Raw genomic sequence first — 13,954 nt, 5'->3', positions numbered from 1 at the left:
CTGTTGCTTTACTTGGAGTATTTTGAGTTAGCCCCGCATGGTGTTGAGTCTGTGGTGGCTACTTTTACTTTATTTTCTTGCTAATTTTTAAAAGAAAATTTTAATCCAATTTTTTTAGTTATAACAAAAATATTTATAATGATAATAATAGTAATAACATGCGATGAAATAAAAAATTTAGGTGGTTCACATACTTTTATTATTATAATTTTATTTAATTTTTAAATTTGTTTATTTTTATATTTTTAATATAGTTTAAAAAAGAGAGAAAAATGGAAAAAGAAAAAGGAAAAGAAAAAAAAATTAAAAATGAAAAGAAAAGAAAAACCCAAAAATAGATTTGGAATGGGTGTGACTATAAAACCTTTAATATTAAAAGATGTTAAAAGAAAATCAACCAACAATCTAAAAAGATAGGTTCAAACTAATTTAAGCTTGAAATAGCGGTGGTGTAGATCTACTTCTTCAAGTTTGGGGCTCAAATTCGAGTTCGATTTAAGTGGCCCCCATGGGCCCAATAGGCCTGTGTTGGGTTTTGAGCTACAGGCTCAAGTCTGAGGCCCAAGGAAGAAAGAAAAGAAAGGAAAAGTAGGGGAAAAAAGGAAAAAAATTAGGAATTTTCTTTCGATATGTGCTTGGGTGTAACGGCCCAGGAAATTTAAATGAAATATATGTATTAAAAATCTCAAATGCGAAAGCGTAATAAAAATTTTGATTAACATCCCTTACACAATAACCAAAACGTACTCAAAACATGAAGGAACAAACTAACTAAAAGAGATACTCGAAATAAAAACTATAAATATAACTATAAAGTCTTTAGGCGTCCCCTTCGCCGTCTTCCTGCAGAACGGGCTCGGGAACAACGTCTTCCTGATATGAAATGGTTAAATAAGGGATGAGCTACACCAGCCCAGTAAAGACATCACACTATCTCACCGCCACAGAAGTAAAGGTGGGTAGAAAACAAAAATGACCAATGGAGCATAATTTATAACGAACTCGTTTATTAATATAAAAACCTTTACTGTCCACTTACCTCAGTGAGATCTATGAAAATAACATATGAAAATAATAACCTTATAATATCATGAAATCATACACACTTTATAACATAACACATATCATACATTTACATTTCAATCATCAGAAACAGATTTCCTCTTTTACCAGCCTACTAGTATCCCTTGAGATCCATAGGGGGTCCCTGCTACATGTGAATCATTAACTTTTACAACCTGATCCCAGGGCCGTCCCCATACCCCGTCCGGTATGGGCGTTAAAAATCATGAACCTCAATACCCCGTCCAGTATGAGGGTGAAACGGGCTGTCCCTATACCCCGTCCGGTATGGGCGCCAAAACAAATAAGGTCTCCATACCTCGTCCGGTATGAGAGACCACGTTCCCGGTAGGGTTTCCTACGGACCCGGTCCGTCCACCATCTCCCAGGATATCTAGTCAGGCTGTCCACATTATCTACTTATCAATTCACATAACCTTTTTGCCCTTTTTCTTGGTTTCAATCATTCAAACACACACAACATGTAAACCAGTAATGGACACCAGACAAGACAACACAGTATTGGGTTCATCATAATACAAACTATAATAAAAGAAACCATGATTCATGCATACGAGACCATAACGTAATTACATCAGACATCATGCTGCATTTAATACTGAAAATTAAATCAAACAATAACATACCAACACTGTATCAGACTCGGGCTCCATTGGCAACCTTAATCAATTATACATTTATAAGTCACACAGTACAGTTTAATTATTTATTTAGCTTTAATACCGTGATAGAAAATAGGGTGAGGGGTCCTTACTTGTTTCGGGGTCTGAATACGGCTCTACAGTGAGCCTACAGGCTGTCCCTAATTTTTTCCTGAATTTTTTTCGGGGAACTGAAACGCACTACTGGTACCTGCACGTGTCCCAAAAAATCCCAAATTAGACCTAGGACCCCTACGATAGAACAACCCTAGGGCCCTCGGTGGGCCGAAAAATCACAAAAAACTGAAACTTACCGGCGGCGATGCTCTCGGGTGTGGCCGCCGCCGCCACCCGCTACCGCACCGGGGAAGTTTCCGACCGTCGATCGAGGTAATTTTTCTCCCCCTTGCTCGTTTTTTGATGCTGAGTCCACCTATAGCCAAACCAGAGCCAAACCACCGGCCAAACGGCCGAAAAACTCAGCCGAAACCCAGCGGCGCCGCCGCTCCCCTCCTCGGTTTTTGCCTCCGATGAGGCCCTTCCCGACCTCCGTTTGATGCAAATTTTATACCACTGTGATCACTGTTCTTTATTACGCTTCCGCATTTGACATTTTTAATACACATATTTCATTCTAAATTTTCGGGGCCGTTACAGTTGGTATCAGAGCCGCGTTCCCCGGACCCATCCTTTACACTATAATACTTAGAGAAATATTCACCGATAAACCGTTACTCAACAATTCCTTATGAAATGCAGGTGCAGAGAAATGAGGAGAGGAAGACCCCCACTAAACCGAGCGGCCCGGGATAATTCTCTTCGGGATGATGTAGACAGGCTATTTGAGATGATGGAAGGATTCATAGCTGCCCAGCAAGGGCGAGAGGAGAGAAGGGAGTTACCCAACCCTCCTCCACTACCGCAGGTTGAGCCTTCGCTACAACAGGCTGACCCCGAGCCACCCCGGCACAAGCCTGCTCCTCCACAGTACCACCCGACACCACTACCGTAGTACAACCTGGTGCCCCAGCCACGGTACTACCCAGCACCGCCACAACATGACCCAGTGCCCCCAGTATATCAGCAGGTGCCACCACAGGACCCCCCAGTCTATCCCCAGCCGGGTCCAGTCCCTCCTCCACGGGACTCCGCTCCTTCCTTGATCGACCCGGGCTACATAGAGAGGTACAGGAGACTGAAACCCTCCACCTTTGCAGGGGGATCCTCTTTTGAAGAGGCCGAGTACTGGCTGGCGGAGACTGAGAGAGCTTTCAGGATCTTGGGAGTAGTCCCTGAGCAGAGAGCTGCCCTTGCTTCCTTCATGCTGATAGGGAAAGCAGGACGTTGGTGGGAGCTCAAGCAGGCCACCCTGCCTACACCAGTCACTTGGGAGCAGTTCCTAACGGCCTTCCATGCGGTGTATCTCCCTGAGCACATCCGACACCTAAAGGAAACGGAGTTTGTTCAACTGGTTCAGGGAAACATGACAGTATCAGAGTATGCTTGTAAGTTTCTTGAGCTGGGCCGATACTCCCCAAAGACATTGATGGATGAGGGCCGAAAGGCCAGGAGATTCCAGTCGGGTCTCCGCCCAGAGATCAGGCAACATTTGGTAGTACTGGAGCTCAAGACATATTCAGCAGTCCTAGCAAAGGCACAGATCGTGGAAAGAAGCTTCAGTACCCGTCCTCAGCCAGGAGGGAGTTCCCGACCCTCAGCTCCGTTCCGCAGGCCAGCACCCACGGCGCCTGCCCAACAAAACAAGAGGCTCAGATCAGTCATCCAGGCCCCTCCTCAGGCTCCAGGGGCAGCACGTGGGAAAATCTGTCAACACTGTGGCAGAGATCATGGGGACCGACCCTGCTACCGCCTTAACAACACTTGTCGCATTTGTGGCAGTGCCTAGCATTATGCCAGAGAATGCCCGAGGAACCAGAATCAAAGGAGGCCTCCTATCTAGGGCAAAGCTTACAACCTTACCCAGCAGGATGCCGACGCCGACCCGAATGTGGTACAGGGTATGTATACTATCTGTGACCGTATTGCTCATGTTTTATTTGATATTGGTGCATCGCACTCTTTTGTTTCACATGCTTTTGCTTCTAAAATTAATGTATCACCTGATAAACTTGAATCACTGTTGTTTGTGTCTACTGCTGGGGGTTAAACACTACTAGGGGAAGCTATCTATAGGGCTTGTGCCGTGGAGATAGCAAATAGGAAACTAAGTGTAGACCTGATAGGGTTAGATACGGGGGATTTTGATGTAATCTTAAGAATGGATTGGCTAGCGGCGTATCACGCCACCATAGATTGCTTCAACAAGAAAGTTGTATTTAATCCTCCTAACGAGGAGCCATTTACAAATTAATAAAATTATTCAGTACGTATTCCTTGATGGCAAGTTTTCTTAACTTCTAGTGCCTTAATCTTATTGTTTTCTCTGACTAGGCAAGCCCAAGAAGGAAATTTGTATTCAAGAGATTCCTGTAGTCCGAGGCTTCCCAGATGTGTTTCCGGACGAACTGTCCGGTCTGCCAGTGGACAGAGAAGTCGAGTTCACTATAGACCTACAGCCAGGTACCCAGCCCATTTCGGTTGCTCTTTACCGCATGAGCCGCATTGAGATGGAAGAGCTGAGGAAACATATCACTGAATTGCAAGACAGTGGTTTTATTAGACATAGTGTGTCCTCTTGGGGTGCCGGAGTCACTTTTACAAGGAAGGGAGATGGAACGTTGAGACTGTGCATTGATTACAGAGGATTGAACAATGTCACGATAAAAAACAAGTATCCCCTCCCCCGGATTGATGACCTCTTCGATCAGTTGCAGGGTGCACAAGTCTTCTCTAAAATAGACCTACGATCAGGTTACCACCAGGTGAAGATAAGAGCAGAAGACATCCCCAAGACGGCCTTCCGAACCAGGTATGGATACTATGAGTTCTTGGTCATGCCATTTAGGCAAACCAATGCCCTGGCAATCTTTATGGATATGATGAACAGGGTCTTCAGAGAGTTCTTGGATCAATTTGTCATCATGTTCATCGATGATATCTTAGTATACTCAAAAAGCAGAGAAGAACATGCTCACCATCTGGCCCAGGTTTTGCAGGTCCTTAGAAACAAGAGGTTATATGCGAAGCTGAGTAAGTATGGATTCTGGCTTGAACAGACTGCCTTCCTAGGACACATCATATCGAAGGAAGGGGTGTCAGTGAATCCTGAAAAGGTTGAAGCGGTACTTGGTTGGGAGAAGCTGACATCAATTAAGGAAATTCGTAGCTTCTTGGGAATGACAGGTTATTACCGCAGGTTCGTTGAAGGATTCTCCAGTCTAGCAGCTCCTCTAACCCGACTCACAAAGAAAAATGCAAAGTTTGAGTGGAATGAAGACTGCGAAAGAAGTTTTTCATAATTAAAGAAGCGGCTGACCACTGCACCCGTGCTAGCCTTACCGAGTGGATCGGGAAGATATACAGTTTATAGTGATGCCTCCTATTTGGGCCTGGGTTGTGTCTTGATGCAGCATGGAAAGGTTATAGCATACGGGTCCAGACAGTTAAAGAATCATGAGAAGAACTATCCCACCCATGACTTGGAACTTGCCGCAATCATTCATGCCTTAAAAACCTGGCGCCATTATTTGTACGGAGAGACCTTTCAGATCTATACCGATCACAAGAGTTTGAAACACATATTCACTCAGAAGGATCTCAACATGCGTCAGAGAAGGTGGATGGAACTCCTTAAGGACTATGATTGTGACATCTTATACCATTCGGGTAAGGGCAACGTGGTAGCAGATGCCCTCAGCAGGAAAAGTGCAGGTATCTTAGCCCATTTGATGGTTTCAGAATGCAGACCAATTGGGGCCACACAACAGGTTCGACTTCATGATCTGAAGAGAGTCACATATTTGGGCCGTCTGACAGTCCAGCCCGAGTTAATTCAGAGAATAAGGGAAGCCAAGATAGTTGACTCCGCCCTGGTAGCCCGCAAGAAGGATGCAGAATAGGGAGAGAGCTCAGAATTTCGAATATCTGCCGATGGACTACTTTGTTTCCAAGACAGGGTGTGTGTCCCAGATGACAGTGAGTTAAAAAAGGGACATCATGACAGAGTCCCATTGGTCGAAGTTTGCCATGCATCCAGGAAGTACCAAAATGTACCAAAGCATGCGACCCCGGTTTTGGTGGCATGGGATGAAGAGAGACATAGCCGACTTTGTATCTAAATATTTGGTATGTCAGCAGGTCAAGGCAGAGCATTAGCGCCCAGGTGGGTTACTTCAGCCTTTACCAATCCCGGAGTGGAAGTGGGAACATATCACCATGGATTTCGTATCAGGGCTACCCAAGGCACGTTCAAGACACGATGCCATATGGGTAATCGTTGACCGACTTACCAAGTCTTCTCACTTCCTAGCCATCAGGATGACCGATTCATTGGACAAATTGGTAAGGATGTATATCCGGGAGATAGTCAGATTGCATGGGGTTCTAGTGACAGTAGTGTCCGACAGGGATCCCAGGTTCACTTCTCGATTTTGGAGTAGCTTTCAGCAAGCTATGGGAACAAAGCTATCTCTTAGTACTGCTTTCCATCCCCAGACTGATGGACAATGCGTACGCTTGAGGATATGCTCCGAGCGTGCGTCCTTGACTCCGGGGGCCATTGGGACGACTATCTGCCCTTGATAGAGTTTGCCTACAACAACAGCTACCAAGCAAGTATCGACATGGCTCCATATGAGGCGTTATATGGGCGCTCGTGCAGATCACCGATTTGTTGGGAGGAGGTGGGCGATAGAAGATTGTTCGGCCCGGAGTTGGTAGAGGAGACCACGTCCAAGATAGTTAAAATCAAGAAGAACATTCAGATAGCTCAGAGTAGGCAGAAGAGTTATGCAGATACCCGGAGGAGAGACCTAGCGTTTGAGAAAGGCGACCGGGTGTTTCTTAAGGTCACTCCTTTCAAGGAAATTAGTAGGTTTGGCAGGAGGAGAAAATTAAACCCCCGGTATATTGGACCATTCGAAATCTTAGACACGATTGGTACTGCTGCCTACAGACTAGCACTGCCTCCAGAGCTCTCCAGAGTCCACAACGTGTTCCACGTATTCATGCTACGTAAGTATAACCCGGACCCTTCTCATGTCTTGGCTCATGAACCGCTTCCACTCTAAGAGGACTTGTTTTATGAAGAAGTGCCGGTCGGTATCACGGACCGAAAGAGCAGAATACTCCGCAACCGTGAAATATCATTTGTAAAGGTCGTGTGGCAGAACCACAAGCCCAGGGAGGCTACTTGGGAGCTAGAATCAGAATTTAGAGCCTAGTATCCCCATTTGTTCGACCAATAGTAAGAGGCAAATTTGGGGGACCAAATTTCTTTAAGGGGGGGAGAGTTGTAACAACAGAATAAAAATAAAGATTTTATTTATTTATTTTTATTCTTATTTATTTATTTGAATTTTTTAATTTAATTTAATTTAATTTAATTTAATTCAATGAAAATAAAAATAATAATGATGATAAAATTGGGTAAAAATATTATTTGGATTTAATTGAAATTGATTTTGGGAAGAAGGGGTGAAAATTCGGATTATGTGGGTGTTTTTGAAAAGAAAATCAGAAACCGGGGGTCAAAACGCAATTTAAAAAAGTTGTGCCACGTCAGCAGCCACGTCAGCGGCCCGGTCAGCAGCCCCGGCCAACCAGAACGCGCCGCGTGGCAAGGCAACACTGACCAGGGAACGAGCCACGTGGGCGATCCGCGTGCGCGCGATTGGACGGCCCAGATCCGTTCCCGCGCACACGGACGACCCAGATTAAACGTGCGCATGGACGGCCCAGATTCATGCGCACGGACGATCCAGATTCAATCAGGCACAGGCGGCCCAGATTGCATCGTGATGAACGGCCCAGATTTAATCCCAATTAAATCGCGATCGAACGGCCTAGATTCAATCTTGATGGACGGTCGAGATTAAAAGGCAAAGGGTATAAATACCCCCACCCACACCTGACCAAAGAAACCCTAGCTGCCAGTGCTCACCGAAGAAGAAGAACCAGTCGCCGGAGGAGCCGGCCGCTGCACCGGGGAAGTTTCCGACCGCCGATCGAGGTAATTTTTCTCTCCCTTGCTCGTTTTTCGATGCTGAGTCCGCTTATGGCCAAACCGGACCCAGAGGGGGGGCGCGGCGACGCCGTTGGTCTTCGGTTGAGTTTTCCGACCGTTTGGCTGGTGGTTTGACTCCGGTTTGGCCATAGGCGAACTTAGCATCGAAAAACGAGCTAGGAAGAGAAAATTTATCTTGATCAGCGATCAGAAACTTCCTCGATGCGGCGGCGGGTGGTGGCAGCCGACTCCTCCGGCGTCTGGTTCTTCTTCTCCTGCGAGGCACTGGCGGCTAGGGTTTTGTGGTCAGGTGTGGGTGGGGTTATTTATACCCTTTGCCTTTTAATCTCAACCGTCCATCAAGATTAAATCTGGATCGTTCGATCACGATTTAACTGGGATTAAATCTGGGCCGTCCATGCCTGTTTGAATATGGGCTATCCGTACGCGTGAATCTGGGCCGTCCGTGCGCACGTTTGATTTGGGCCGTCTGTGCATGCGGGAACGAATCTGGGTCGTCCGATCGCACGTACGCGGATCGCCCACGTGGCCCGTCCCATGTCAGCACTTTCTTACCGCACGGCGTGTCCTGGTTGGCCGGAGCTGCTGACCGGGCCACTGACATGGCTGCTGACGTGGGTGTTGACGTGGTACAACTTTTCTAAATTGTGTTTTGACCCCTGGTTTCTGATTTTTTTTTTCAAAAACACCCCTAAAATCAAAATTTTCACCCTTTTTTTTTCAAAATTAATTTCAATTAAATCCAAATAATATTTTTACCCAATTTTATCATTATTATTATTTTTATTTTCATTAAATTAAATTAAATAAAAATCCAAAAAATTCAAATACAAAAAAAAAAGAAAAATAAAAATAATAAGAAAAAAATTAGAATCACTTGAGTGTTACATTGGGCCCGTGGCTTGTTCATATTTTGGGCTATGGGCTGAGGCTCACAAGAAACAATAAAGAGAAAAAAGGAACCCAGTTGGGCTTCGAGAGAAAAAAAAATGGTATAATAATTATTTTAGTAAAAAAATAGTTAAGAGAAAAGATTCGAGAGAAAATTCACAAAAACCAGACTTTGAAGCCATAAGAAGGAGCCATTCTCTTTATGTGCAAAAATTTCTGTATTTAGTGTAATGCTCCTGCTTAAGCTTTAACTTTCACCTCCATCCTTAACTCAGCTATTCCTTAAAATGGCAAAATTACCAATTACACTAATTAGTATTAACTAAATTTATTAATCTCATACCTTCTTTTAGGGTCTGACACGCAGTCTAATTTATACGTTAAACTATGTTTGGCTTCTCATCAACGCTGCTTGATTTTCTTGATACTTTTATTTTCTAAACTCTCATCTCTCTTTCCCTTTTGGTTAGCTCCCTCCGCTCTCTATCTTTTGTTCCTAAGCTATTTAATTTTCACGCAGGTCTAGTTAATTTATCACCCAACAATCCCTTCTCATTGCTATTATCTTCTATTCTTCTTCTTCTTCTCTCTTTTGCTACATTCTGGAGCATTCTACACTAACCAACATCTAACTGCGGTTAGTTTTTACATAACTTTAATTATCTCTAATAATCCTATATGTGTGTGTACATATGTACACTTGTAACTTTTATAAAAAAATGTTTCAGAAAAAGAATCAGACAACTAGTCGAGCTCTCCTTTTACAACTATTGATTTTGGTCTCTCTATCTTCTATAAGTCATGTTTATTCTTTGTTTTCTATTTTCTTCAATTTTATGCTTCATATTATTTTTCTGCTCAGTTGTCTTTATGTAGTATGTGTTTAGTTTTTTTGCTTCTTAGGTTTCTTCTATCTGTTCCTTTGTTTAAAGTGTTTTGGTTTTACCCCACAAGGTGTTGAGTCTATGGTGGCTGCTTTTATTCTATTTTGTTACTGATTTTTAAAAGATAATTTTTTAATCTAATTTTTTGCAGTCATAACAAAAATATTTATAGTGATAATAATAGTAATAAAATGTGAGGAAACGAAAAATTTAGGCAATTCACATATTTTTATTATTATAATTTGATTTAATTTTTAAATTTGTTTATTTTTATTTCTTTAATATAGTTTTAAAAAGAGAGAAAAATGGAAGAAAAAAAAGAAAAGAAAGGAAAGTTGAAAATGAAAAGCAAGAAAAAAAAAGCTAAAAATATATTTGGAATGGGTGTGAATGTAAAACCTTTAGCATTAAAAAGAACTTTATCCCAAAAAAAAAAAAAGAAAACCAACTCACAGTCTGAAACGCTAGGTCCAAACTAATTGAAATTTAGAATGATGGCAGGGCAAATATGCTTCTTCAAGTTTCAAGCTTGAATCTGGGTTCGATCCGAGCGGACAACATGGGCCCAACAGGCCTGTTCGGGGTTTTGAGCTACAAGCTCAAGCCTGAGGCTGAAGAAAGAAAGAAAAGAAAGGAAAATTGAGGGAAAAGAAGGAAAAAAATTTGGATTTTCCTTCTGATATGGGCTTGGGACCATAGACTTTTCAAATTTTGGGCTGTGGGCTGAGGTGTATAGCAAAAAGGAAAGAGAGAAAAGGAATCCAGTTGGGCTTTGAGAGCAAAAAATGGTATAATATTTATTTTAGGAAAAAAACAGTTAAGAGAAAAGACTTGAGAGCGAATTCACAAAAATCGGACTTTAAAGTCGTGAGAGGGAACCATTCTCTCTGTGTGCAAAAACTTCTGTGTTTACTGTAATATTCCAACTTAGATATTGACTTTCACCTATATCCTCAACTTAGCTGTTCCTAAAATGGTAAAATAACTAATTACACTAATTAATATTTGACTGAATTTATTAATCTCAGACCTTCTATTGGGTTTTGATATGCAGTTTAGTATGTATACTAAGCTATGTTTTGATTTCCTATCAATGCATTTTGAGTTTCGTAATGTTTTTGTTTTATGAACTCTTCTCTCTTTATCTTTCCCACTTGGCTAGCTCCCTCCTCTCTCTATCTTTTGTTGCTAAACTATTTAATTTTCACTAAGGTCTAATTAATTTATCACCCAACAATCCCTTTTCATCGCGGTTATCTTCTCTTCTTCTTCTTCTTTTCTCTTTTTCTGTATTTTAGAGCCTTCTACACTAATCAACATCTGACTACGGTTAGTTTTTACATAACTTCAGTTGATTGATGTGTCTAATCATTATTATTTCTCATCTCATCAGTTATCTTTAAGAATCATATATGTGTGTGTATATATATAGATATTGTACAATATTTAGTGTCAAGTATATATGCGCGTATGTATATATGTACGTGTGTATATATATATGTATATTTATAATGCTTATAAAAAATGTCTCAGCAAAAATAGAGTGAGCCAACCAGGCAAGCACTACTCTTAGTACTATTGATTTTGGCATCTCTATCTTCTACATACTAGGTCCATTTCTTTTTTTTTTGTTTGTCTTCTTCAATTTTTTGCTTCATATTACTTTCCTGCTCAGTTGTAATTTTATAGTCCGTGTTTAGTTTTTTTGCTTCTTGGGTTTCCTTATGTCTGCTCTTCGCTTGGTTTAGTCCTGCATGATGTTGAGTTTATGGTGACTGCTTTTATTCTATTTTGTTGCAGATTTTTAAAGAAAATTTTTCATCGAAGTTTTTTAAGTCATAACAAAAATATTTATAATAATAATAATAGTAATAAAATGTGATGAAATAAAAAATTTAGGTTATTTACATACTTTTATTATTATAATTTGATTTAATTTTTGAATTTTTTTATTTTTATTTTTTTACTATAGTTTAGAAAAAAAGAAAAAAAAAAGGAAAAAGAAAAAGGAAAAGAAAGAAAAATTGAAAATGAAAAGCAAAAAAAAAAAAAAAAAAAATTGAAAACAGATTTGGAATGAGTGTGAATGTAAAACCTTTAGCATTAAAAGAGACTTTTTCTTGAAAAGAAAAAAGAAAACCAACCCATAGTCTAAAAAGTTAGGTCCAAACTAATTTAAGTTTGGAATGGCAACGACGCAGATATGTTTTTTCAAGTTTCGAGCTCGAATCCAGGTCCGATCCGAGCAACCAACGTGGGCCCAATAGGTCTGTGCTGGGTTTTGAGCTACAGGCTAAAGCCTTAGGCTGAAGGAAGAAAGAAAAAAAGGAAAATAAAGGAAAAAAAAAAGAAAAAAATTGGGATTTTTTTTTTTTATGTGGGCTTGGGCACGTGGCTATTAAGATTTTGGAAATGAAATAGTGAAGAGAAAAGACTCAATTCACAAAAACCAAACTTTGAATCCATTAGAGGGTGTCATTCTCTTTGTGTGCAAAAACTTTTGTGTTTAATGTTATGCTCTTGCTTAGGCTTTGACTTTTACCTCCATCCTTAATTGTTCTTGAAAATGGTAAAATGACAACATTAATTAGACTAAATTTATTAATTTAAGACATTCTTTTGGGATTTGATACACAGTCTAGTTTATATGCTAAGCTATGTTTAGCTTTCCATCAATGCAGCTTGATTTTTTTTATACTTTTCTTTTCTCAACTCTCCTCTCTCCATCTTTCCCTCTCGGCTAGCTCCCTCCTCTCTCTATCTTTTATTCTTAAGCTATTTAATTTTTATGTAGGTCTAGTTAATTTATCACCCAACAATCCTTTCTCATGGCCATTATCTTCTCTTCTTCTTCTCTCTTTTGTTGCATTTTGGAGTGGTCTATATTAACCAACATCTGATTGCGATATGTTTTTACATAACTTTAGTTACGTCTAATCATCACCATTTTTTATCTAACCAGTTATCTCTAATAATTCTATATGTGTTTGTATATATAAACGGTATGTAGTATTTAGTATGAAGTATGTATGTATGTATGTATATATGTCTGTGTGTATATATATGTACATTTGTAACGCTTATAAAAAAATATCTCAGCATAAAAAAAAGGAGAAAACCAGGCGAGCGATCCTCTCACAGTTATTGATTTTGGCCTTTTTCTCTTCTACAAGCCAGGTCCAGCAGAAAAAGAAGGAGAAAACTAGGCGAGAGATCCTCTCACAGTTATTGATTTTGGCCTTTTTGTCTTCTACAAGCCAGGTCCATTTCTTTCTTTTTTTATTTTCTTCAATTTTTTACTTTATATTATTTTCCTTCTCACCTGTCTATTTGTAGTACGTGTTTAGTTTTTTCACTTCTTAGGTTTCCTTCTGTCCGTTGCTTCACTTGGTGTGTTTTGGCTTAGCCTCGCGTGGTGTCGAGTCTGTGGTGGTTGCTTTTACTCTATTTTGTTGTTGATTTTTTTTAAAAAATTTTTCATTCAATTTTTTTCGAGTTATAATAAAAATATTTATAATGATAATAATAATAATAAAATGTGATGAAACGAAAAATTAGACGGTTCACATACTTTTATTATTATAATTTGATTTAATTTTTAAATTTGTTTATTTTTATTTTTTTAATATAGTTTTAAAAAGATAGAAAAATAAAAAAAGAAAAAGAAAAAGAAAGAAAAGTTGAAAATAAAAAGCAAAAAAAAAAACAAAACAAAAATAGATTTCGAATTGGTGTGAATGTAAACCAACTCACAGTCTGAAAAGTTAGATCTAAACTAATTTAAGCTTAGAATGACGGTGGCACAAATATGCTTTTTCAAGTATCGGGCTCGAATATGGGTTTGATCTGAGCAGCCAGCATGGGCCCAATAGGCCTGTGCTAGGTTTTGAGCTACGGGCTCAAGCTTGAGGCCGGAGGAAGAAAGAAAAGAAAGGAAAATAAAGGAAGAAAATGAAAAAAATTAGGATTTTTCTTCCGATATGGACTTGGGCCTATGGGTTGTTCAGACTTTAAGGGATCCAGTTGGGTTTCGGGCCATGGGCTAAGTCCCTCATCCAGATGGGCCCAAGGACAGACTGGCTTGACCCGATCCAGTCAGACCCGACCCAGTCAACGGTCAAAAATTGACTTTTGGGGGATCTTATTTTTAAATTTGTGAGGTTTTTTCTCTCCTATTTCTCATTTTTTTTTTATGATTCTAACAAAAAAATTTGGGTTGTTTTCTTTTCAAAACTCTCGTGTATATATATTATGTATGTTTAGCAGCCCCGGTAATTTAAAATGGAAATTATATTATAAATATCAAATGC

The sequence above is a fragment of the Carica papaya genome, chromosome 6 (genome assembly GCF_054855325.1).
Source record: "Carica papaya isolate Zhongbai chromosome 6, ASM5485532v1, whole genome shotgun sequence".
Taxonomy (NCBI): domain Eukaryota; kingdom Viridiplantae; phylum Streptophyta; class Magnoliopsida; order Brassicales; family Caricaceae; genus Carica; species Carica papaya.
Note: the sequence above shows the minus strand (reverse complement) of the source record.